The sequence below is a fragment of the Acinonyx jubatus genome, chromosome B3 (genome assembly GCF_027475565.1).
Source record: "Acinonyx jubatus isolate Ajub_Pintada_27869175 chromosome B3, VMU_Ajub_asm_v1.0, whole genome shotgun sequence".
In the NCBI taxonomy this organism is placed as follows: Eukaryota; Metazoa; Chordata; class Mammalia; order Carnivora; family Felidae; genus Acinonyx; species Acinonyx jubatus.
The window spans coordinates 77,644,712-77,655,000 of NC_069386.1; the positions used below are offsets into that span (position 1 = coordinate 77,644,712).

Genomic DNA, 10,289 nt, shown 5'->3' on the forward strand with positions numbered 1-10,289 from the left:
TCACTGGATATTTAATTATAGGTTGAGTTTTTTTTCACTTTAAATATTTTATCTCACTCTCTTCTTTCTATCACAATTTTAGAAAGGATATGTGCTCTAATTTTTGTTCTGTTTCTTCTATAAGTAAGATGTTATTTAAAATGTGGCCATTTTTTTATAATATATTCTCTTTGTCTTTGGTTTTCTGCAGTTTGAATATGAGTTGCCTACATTTGTTGTTGTTGTTGTTGTTGTTGTTGTTGTTGTTGTTGTTTGTCCTGACTGTATTTTCTGGAATTCCCAGGTTTGTAGTTTAGAGCCTGTTATTAATATTGGAAAACCTCACCATTATTACCTCACATATTTTTTCTGTACCTTCTCTCTTCTCGTTCTGGTATCCCAGTTGTATGGAGGCTATACTTTTTGTAACTGTACCACACTTAGTGAATGCTCTTTTCATTATTTTCATTATTTTTTCCCTTTGCGCTTCTTTGTTGAAAGTTTATAGTAACCTATCTTCAAACTCATTTATTTTCACAGCTCTATAAATTGATGAGCCTCCCCCTTTTTTAATGATTTTATTTTAATTTTTTAATGTTTATTTTTGAGAGAGAGAAAGAGAGAGACAGAGCATGAGAGGGGGAGGGGCAGACAGTGAGGGAGATATAGAATCTGGAGTAAACTCCACGCTCTGAGCTGTCAGCACAGAGCTTTATGCGGGGCTCAAACCCACAAACCATAAGATCATGACCTGGGCCACAGTTGGATGCTTAACTGACTGAGCCACCCATGTGCCCCTATTGATGAGCCCTTCTAAGGCATCCTTTGTTTTCATTATGGTGGTTTGGGGTTTCTAGCATTTTATTTTGATTCTTTCCTAACATTTCCATCCCTCTGTTTAGCCATATATTCATGCATACTGTCTACTTTTTTCATTAGCACCCTGAACATATTAACATAGTTATTTCAAACTCCCTGTCTCATTTGCATCTCGTGAGTTTGAGCCCTGCATCAGGCTCTGCGCTGACCACTCAGAGCCTGGAGCCTGCTTCAGATTCTGTATCTCCCTCCTCTCTGTCCCTCGTCTATTTGCACTCTGTCTCACTCTCTCTAAAAATAAATAAATATTTAAAAAATTAAATTCCCTGTATCATAATTCTGACATCTGTGTGATATCTGAATCTGGTCTGATGCTTGCTTTGTCTTCTGATTGTGATTTTCCTTTGTCTTTCAGCATACTTTATAATTTTTTGTTGAAAGCCAGACATGACGTAACAGGTAATAGAAACTGAGGGAAATAGGTGTTTAATGTAAGGTCTTATGTTAATATGGCTAGGAGCAGAGCTGTGTTTAATGTTTGCTATAGCTGGACCAGAGGCTTCAAATTCCTTTAATGTCTTTGCTTTTGTCTTGTTTGTCTTTGGCTTCCTTAAGAACTCTTCCTTAGGTAAAGTCTGTCTTTCAGTTCCTTGAGCTATAATATTGTTAAGATACTAGATACCTTTTGATGTGTTAGAAGGGAATGGGGAAGAAGAAGAATTGTACACTATTATGATTGAATCTCTTTCAGTGGGCCTGTGCATCTGGGATGTAACCTTCACAAGTTATAGTTCTTAGATTTTTTTTCCCCCTTACGTGTTATTGGAAAACTACAGGAGGCTGGAGCAGAGAAAATGCCCTTCCCTTAGGTAGCTAAGACTCTGGTGAAGTCTTTCCTCTGAAGAGTAGCCATTTGATATGAGAACACTCTTACAGTATTTCACAATGGCTACTCTTCCCCTCCCTTGTGAGAGCCAGGAGGGTATCTTTCTTGGCTCTTCAAGGTGAGAACCTGGTATAATTCCTCTAGATAAAACCCAAGAAATTGTCAGGGACCCCTTAAGACTAAAGCTCTCAGAAGCCTCTCACTTTCAAGCTAGTCTACACTCAGCCTCTAACAACTCATCAAAATGCTCATTTAAGTGTTTTCAACAATGTATGACTCCAGGACCTTCTTCGTATGGAATGGAGATGGAGACTGATTTCTCATTTGCCTGTCCTTCTGGATTTCAGGGTGCCAGTTTGTTCTGCAACCATCATCCTCTGATAACTCCAAGAAAAGCCATTGATTTTGTTTGCTCAACATTTGTTTTTTTGGTTGCAAAAATGGGAGTGACAACTTCCCAGCTTTTACATGTCAGAACTGAAATCAGAAGTTTGACTTCTTTTTATTTTTAAATCACTACTGCTAGACTATTTTGCCTGCACAAAGTCTCAATACCTCTGAAATTAACTAACCAAGTCTGTTGGTCTCATAAACACAGACATCCATGGATGGGCTTGCCTCTCCCAAGGCAACAGAAGAAATCCATGTGCCAGAGGAAATTTTAGCCCTGGAGTCATTCTCAAGGCTCTGGAAACCCCCACACTTGAAAATATAAAATTGATATCATCATCATCCAAGTTTTTATTTCACTGCTTTTAAAAGTAGTGAAATATATGCCACAATATGTCTCATTCTAAAGGTTGAAAATTTTATGCTATGACTATAATGACATCATCCTGCCTCCCACAGAAGGCTTTTGCTTGGAGAGTTCAGCAAAAGAACAAAATTAACAGGAAACGTCACTTTCACACACATATGGAAAAAATGTTAACATCTTCTGAATTCTATGACAGTCTCCTTGATGGGAACATACATGTCACCAAAACGTACCAACAATGTGCAAACACATCTTATGAACAGGTGCTAAACTGAGGTCACTGCTGGAAGATGGGAGCTTTGGCAGTACTGAGAACAAAAGATTCCTCCTAGGTGTAGTTTGAAGCTAAGAAATAAGAATCACGTGTAAGGAATGTTCCAGGCAGGATAAAACTTGTGAATGCTTGAGTGACAATGTACCGAGGAGGCCTCCTATTACTTCTATTCTACCTTTATTTCATAGATCGTGAACCAATCCCACTCCTTTCTTAAAGATTTTGTGGAATAAATTAAAAATTCTCTTCTGGTTAAATAATGTTGTGATCATTCCAAAAAGAAAAAGAAATATGTGATTCTTCTTTCTCCTTGAGGACTGACTTCAGTAACATTAAATTATGAAAACAGTACAGAAATATCTAGCAGATTTATTTTGCTCAAAGTTTCCCTATGTATTCCCTAAGTGGTCTAACCTCTAAAATGTATGCCATGTTGCCAGTATACTGAGAACAAAAAAGAACAACCAAAAGCATATATGGCTAGTTCTATGTCTAGGGAGAATATTAATGTGAGTTTTCTATACATAAGATAAAAAAGCCACATTTATTTTCCTTCCCTATTTAATCCTAAAATCGCTTTCTCTTGAAATGTTCACAGAGCTATAACATAAGATTTTTAAAATAATATTTGTGGTAATACATGTAAAATGAGACCCGCATAATGTTATAGTGAGAAGGTAACATTCTTGATCAGTGCATGGGAGAGGTGTATAGGGGTATCAAACATTAAGGGTTTATAAGGCTGGGTTATTGCTCAAAGAACTGAATGTGAAATAAAAATGTTACCATACTACCATTATCTAATCCCTTCCTCATCCACATCACATCACACACATACCTGCACACACCACATATGCACATACCGCATACGTACAAATATACAGATACCTTCTTCGAGTACTCTGCTCCATTAATTCTTTCCTTTCTATGGCCTGTGTAGCATGTTACTTTCTCCTGTCTCCCTCCTTCAGGCTAGCAAAATCTTTCCTCAATTCTACTTTCTTTCCAAGCTATAGCACTATCTTCTTCCTTTTATAACTCTTTTGTTATCCGTTTCACATTTGAAATTGTAAAAAATTTGTCCCTATTAGACAATCAAGTACACATCAAATACAGAGAATGGTGAACAAAAGTTCTTTACTTTCCCCTTCAGCAGGATCTCCCGTCTCTTCCAAGGAGAAACATGAGGAAGTCTCTTTTCTAACAGCTTCCTTCTCATTTGCCATGCTTCCTCAATGCCCTCTACCCCAGGATCCTTTATCTTCTTTTCTTTAACTTCATCCCAAGCTGTCAATCTATTCCAACTGGTTTTCCCAATATGAAAGCGTGTGTGTGTGTGTGTGTGTGTGTGTGTGTGTGTGTGTGTGTGTATTTTGTGCTGGTGAATGGAGTTTCAAGTCCTCTGAGTATTTCTGGAGTATGAGCATAGGGGGTAAAGGACCGTGGTTATCTAGCAATATTCAATAACCCTCCTCAAACTATTTCATTAAAATTATCAATAAGACTCTGTATCTTCTTAGTTTTCTCCTTTCTCCTATTTATAACTCTGTAGTATTTGAGCCTTCCTATTAATAATTTTTCACTTTAACTGGCCAGTGGAACAAAATTCCCAGTGCTTTTCATTCTGTAACTCTAAAAATTCCTTCTCTATCTCCTTCATGGGTGTCTTCCTAAAGAAGATGGACATGTTACTAAATAGAGACATTGCTGAAGGTATGTTTTTGGCTTTTGTCTCACTTTGTATTTATTCTTTGAGTCATCATACCTCTTCTGCTTTTTCTCTGTGTGGATGATGTTCACACTAGCACTGAGGAGGTGACATCTAAACTGGCTTTTGAAGGATGAGTGGGAATTATTAAGATGATGATGGGATCAAAATGAATGTGGAAAATGGTGCTGCATACACAAAAATACAGACAGATCAATTAGGATGGCAAATTTAGAAGAACTGCCAACATTGCACATGAGTGAGTATAAACTGTGCACTGGTGTTGCGCAATGCTATATCCTTGATGGAATATCAGGAATAAGAAGGAGCTATGGAAGCTGAAGCCACAGCAATACTAAAGTCATTCATGATAATGAAATTTGAACTTTATTCTTTACATTAGTATATCCTAAAGCAGGTTTTCAGAACAACTGATTGATAAAAAATTGATGTGTATTTAAAATAATCCATAATCACATGAATTCAGGCCATAAAATCGATCACATTTGAACGGGTTTCTTTGCTAGAAGGGGCAATTTTTAAAGTATTTATTTATTGTTCAGGGGGAGAGAGAGAGAGAGAGAGACAGACAGACAGATAGACCATGAGTAAGGGAGGGGCAGAGAGAGAAAAAACACAGAATCTGAAGCAGGATCAAGGCTCTGTCAGAGGCTGATCTGGGGCTCAAACCCAGGAACTGCAAAATCATGACCTGAGCCGAAGTCAGACACTTAACCAACTGAGCCACCCAGGTGCCTAGAAGGGGTTCTTTATAGTCAACTTACCCCCTAATTCTCTTAAGAATATAATATGTGGTATTTGCTATGAGACCCTTTGACATTTTCTAGAATATACATTGGGAATTTGCTTAAACAATGGGGGTCATAGAAGTAATTAACTTCTAGTTTTAAAGATGACCCAGATAACAGTACAAAAAATGGCTTAAAGATATAAATTGGATAAATATTGCCACAGGCAGTCACATAAGAGAGGAAATGAGGATAAATGAAGCAAAATGAGTAATGAGTAGTTGATCTCACAATAATTGGTAAGAAAATGATGTTCTGGGTAAGGCAATGACACAGATAATGATAATGGAGAGGAGTAAGACATTTTTCAAGAGCTTTTAAGGAGGTAGACTCAGTCTCCTTGTTTGGCTTTTTTTTTTTTTTTTTTTGGAGGTATACTCAATAGGATTTGGTAGGCAGTAGATATGGGGGATGACAGAGGTAGGGAAGAGTCCAGTATAGGACCCTGATTTCTGACAGAGTAGGTGTTTGAAGGACTACAGTATGATATAGACATTCAAATCCAGGATGGGGTGGTGGCTGTAGAGGTAAGGAAGTTGCAAAGAGGGTGGATGCTACAGTGTAAGAAACATGTGAAAAGACAGTAGAGGAAAATCTTCTCTACAATTTTGCATGGAACTACACAGCTCTAAGAGGAACATTTTTTTTTCATGTCACGTGACTTAGTAGGTTGAATAACTAGCTCATGTGATATACTCTCTCAAAGATCCATTTTAATTTATTTTAATAATATTTATTCCTATATAAATTTGATTGATATATTTGGTTGCCACTAAAGCTTAGACAGAACTCAGATCTGGTACTACAATGAAAACTCACCATTATTCCTTGTGCTGATCTCTTCAAATAATCCCATTTCTGTCAAACAAACCAACAAATGAATTATTCTCCAATAAAAGAGTCTGGAAACCATGGTTGTCTCTATTTCTTCCTTGATATTCCAGTCCTAAGATTTCACCATTTTATTATCTCTCATTCAGAAGACTCAAAAACAATCCTGAAAGACACAAAAGTAGAAGAAAATGAATGAAAAGACATACTATGTTCTTTGGAGGAAAGACTTAACATAAATATGTCAACACAATAAAACATCATTAGGGTTTTATTTTCCTTAAAGCTAAAGAGAACTCAGTTGAAAAACATAACAAAACAAGAAAGGTAGCAATAAGTCTGAAACAAAAGATAACTCTAAAAAAGAGAAGAATGAGAATAACCTTTCCCTAGAAGGAATTGGCACACATTATAAAGCTTCTGTAGTTAAAACAGTGTGGAATCCATGCATGGAGAAACAAAGTGACATAACATAAAAAAAAAAAAAAGAAAATATTTACAGTGACTTTAAAACACAAGTAGACTGTATATCCTTAGTTAAATACATTCTGAGGTACAAAACAATAAAGCCTGAAAAAATAACAAATCCTACATTTTGAGGATATATATTGTGACTGTATATCCTTAGTTTAATATATGCTGAGGTCAAAAAAAACAAAGTTTGAAATAATAACTATACATTTTGAGGACTTACATTTGAAGATATATATTAAGTAGTGCAACTATAAGACTGTTACCTTTGCAGTGAGGGAAAAAGCAAATGAGGTTTTTGTTTTTGTTTTTAATTTTTAATGTTGATGTATTTTTGAGAGAGAGAGAAAGAGAGAGAGAGAGAGAAAAAAAAATCAGTGGGGTAGGGGCAGAGAGAGAGTGAGACATAGAATCTAAAGCAGGCTCTGGGCTTCGAGCTGTCAGCACAGAGCCCGACGCAAGGCTCTAGCCCATGAACCACGAGATCACAATCTGAGCTGAAGTTGGACGCTTAACCAACTGAGCCATCCAGATGCCCTGCAAATGACATTTTATATATGATTACCATGGAAAACCAGAAGTGTTGGCATGAGAGAAATAGGAACCAAATGTAAAATCAATAAGGTTAGGTAATAATCACATACACCTGAATTTGAATTAGAACTCACAATAAATATCAATTATACAAACTCACAAACTTTATCTTTAAAAAATACATGCTTCTTAGACTTGTGCTCTGAAATATGAAAAAACAATGACTGACTGTAAAACACTGAGCACTCTTAGCACCCATTTGTGGTCTTTACCATTTCACAACACACGCAATAAAGTCTTCTAGGAGAATGGGTGATTCTGAGTGTTGGATAGAAAATTTAAAAGATGATCTTGAGACGTCTTGCCATATAAAGGAGTTAGAAAGCTCTTAAAGCCTACCAGGATTGTATCAAAAAGATACAGAAGTCAACCTAAGGAGGTTCCCAATTCAGCAAAGATAGGACAAATTTGAACATTAATAAAGATAATTGCAATAGATTGAAATGCATCAAATATATTTTAACATGAGTTTATTTTATTTCTTTTGAAATAAAGAAAGAAACCCACTGGAAACAGTTCCTATAGCACACACAAACAAAAAGCAAGCAAATATTATATGCCCGCTGATAGTACATAGCACAACCTATAAGCGATTCTTGCCAAAAAAAAAAAAAAGTCTAAATCTGATCAAGTTTTTCAATTTAATCACCATTTTGTGGGGAATACAGGAGACAAAAGAACATTATAAATATTACCATGAATATGAAATTAGCAAATATTGTCTCTGTCACTTTAATGCGTTTCAAGATCAAAAAAGAGATACAAGGTGAAATTAAAGATTAAAAATATTTAAGAAACTTGATTAACCAATTACATACAATGAATGGACCTTATTTGGATATTATTCAAAGAAAGGACTTATAAAAAATTTCATACAAAAATTATAGAAACTTAGCTACTGACTACATACTTGGGATTGTTAAAATTGTTAATATATTAGATATGGTAATAGTATATGCCTATGTTCACTAATGAGTCTTTATCTTTTAGAAATTCAAACTCAAATATATATAAATTACAGGTATTGATGATTGACTTCAAAAAACTTAGAGTTAAAGATGTAGGTTGAAGAGAGATAAAAAAGAGTGGTCATGAAATGATTACTTTTGAAGTTGGTTGGTGACTATATGGGGGCTTGTTACATTATTCCATATACTTTTTTATTTTCTAATTTTTCATAATGAAATGAAAGAAAAAAATCTCATATATTTTCTCCTTCTCCAGTCTCACATCAGCTGCTCATTTTCTTTTCCTAAAATATTGCTATAGTAACTAATGTTATCAACGTGAATTTTCACCTCTAAGATTTACTCAGAACACGCTCATTAGATTCATCCTCTAAAAACCCTAAAAAACAACTTTTTTCACAAGTAGCTACTTTGCTCAAAACTTGTCAGTGATTCTCCACTTTCCTCGAAATAAGTGATCATAAGTCTGTTCAAAATAAACCATCATTAGTTTGACATCAAAGACACCTTACAATCTGTTTCCATCCAATTCTCTGAACACTTCCCTCACTTCTTTTTATGAACTTGATGCTTTAGTCAAAGCATTTGTCCACTTGTCTGCTTGTCCTGGAAACAGATGTGGGAACTCCACCTCCACTCTTGCTCTTACAAGGCTGTCTGAGTAGTTGCCCTTCCTCTATATTTATCTTAATTTGTTCCTTCCTTGAAGGTCTATTCAAGTCTCACCTCCTCCATGTAGCTTTTCCTAAAGACTTTTCAACTACGGTCAACTGTCTCTTATTTGAACTCCAGCAGCAATTACTTTCCTATAACTCATTTTATCACATGCTACTCTACATGGCTAGGGTATTTTAATGCCCAGACTCCACCCTCTTTGATGTCAGGGAGTGTGTCAGATTTCAATGTACTCAAGCACAAACTGTAGAGCCTTATACAGAATAATTGCTCAATAAATGTTTGCTGATGTTGCTGCTGGCCTTGCTGCCACTATTAATGATTGTGGTGGTGGTGATGATAATGACGGTGGTGGTGATAATGATAAAGGAAGTTCATTTGACAATAATTGCCAGGATCCCAAAATTTCTTCATTGAGATGACCTTGAATCTAAAGATTTACGACTGAGTTAGAGTATTGATTCATAAAACTAAATATTCAACTTGTGTTTGGTCCTAGAAGTCATTCCATATGTCCCAATAACGTAGTACTGCCAATTAAGATGGATTAAACATACACACAAACAAAAAGAAAAACGAGAACAAAAACAATACCCCTATTTTCAAATTCTTCATTGACTTTTTACTCCTTAAAGAATTACAAATGTCTTGATAGAGGATTAGAGGTTTACAGTCTGGCCTAAAATCCAAAATCAAATTTCATTCTCATTATTTCCCTATATGTACTCTGCTTCAGTTAAAATAGTCTAATTTTAAATATATTTGGAACCATTTCTCTTCTTTCTATTTCCATTAAACTTCCTTAGTTTAGATCTTCATAATTTCTTGGATTGTTTCAATTCCTTTTCAAATCCACCACCTGGCTTCCAGTCATGTTCCCTTCCAGTTCATTCCCCACCCACCATTCACTAAAGCCCAAGAAGGATTTATCCTGCTTAAAATTCTTGTATGACTTTCTTAGCTATAAAGGCTAAATGCCTTAACATGGTGTACAAGACTTTTTATGATATTCACTTTCATTACTTCAAATGTCCGCTGTATGCTATGGGCTTCCCATAGAGTGGCAAATACTCTATGGTCTATCCCTCTATTGTCTAGTGAGAGAAAAGGAGAAGAAACCCACACACATAAACATATGATAAAGACCAACAGGAACCATGATAAAAGGGGGGGATACCATGAGAAAGAAATATAGGGAGATCTAATTTAGATTGAACAGAAAAGATCTTCCTGCTGATGTAACATTTAAGTTGTTTCCTTCATGGGGAGAAAAAGTTACTAAGAGTTTGATAAATCTCAGAGGTTAGAAAGAGAAGTGAAGTTACAATATATACCATCTGTTTATGTTTATTACCTACTTGATAAATTATAAAAAAATTGATAGCCAGTTAGCTCTCTATATAAATTATGATAACACTTTGTATTATGTTTTCCATTTTGTCATGTGTCTTTTATTTTTATAAATATTTTTCCCATTAGAAGTTTAAAAGTTAAGCAGCATTCTATAGACCTAAGGCT

General features: G+C 35.4%; 1 long non-coding RNA gene across 1 annotated transcript in view; it reads right to left on the minus strand.

Annotated features, from left to right (window-relative positions):
- Positions 1–10,289, minus strand: part of LOC113601537 (uncharacterized) — a 133,770-nt gene that overhangs the window by 26,477 nt on the left and 97,004 nt on the right. The window contains exon 4 of the long non-coding RNA XR_003422828.2: positions 6,052–6,229. This is a non-coding gene — a long non-coding RNA (uncharacterized LOC113601537). The remainder of the gene's footprint in view (positions 1–6,051; positions 6,230–10,289) is intronic.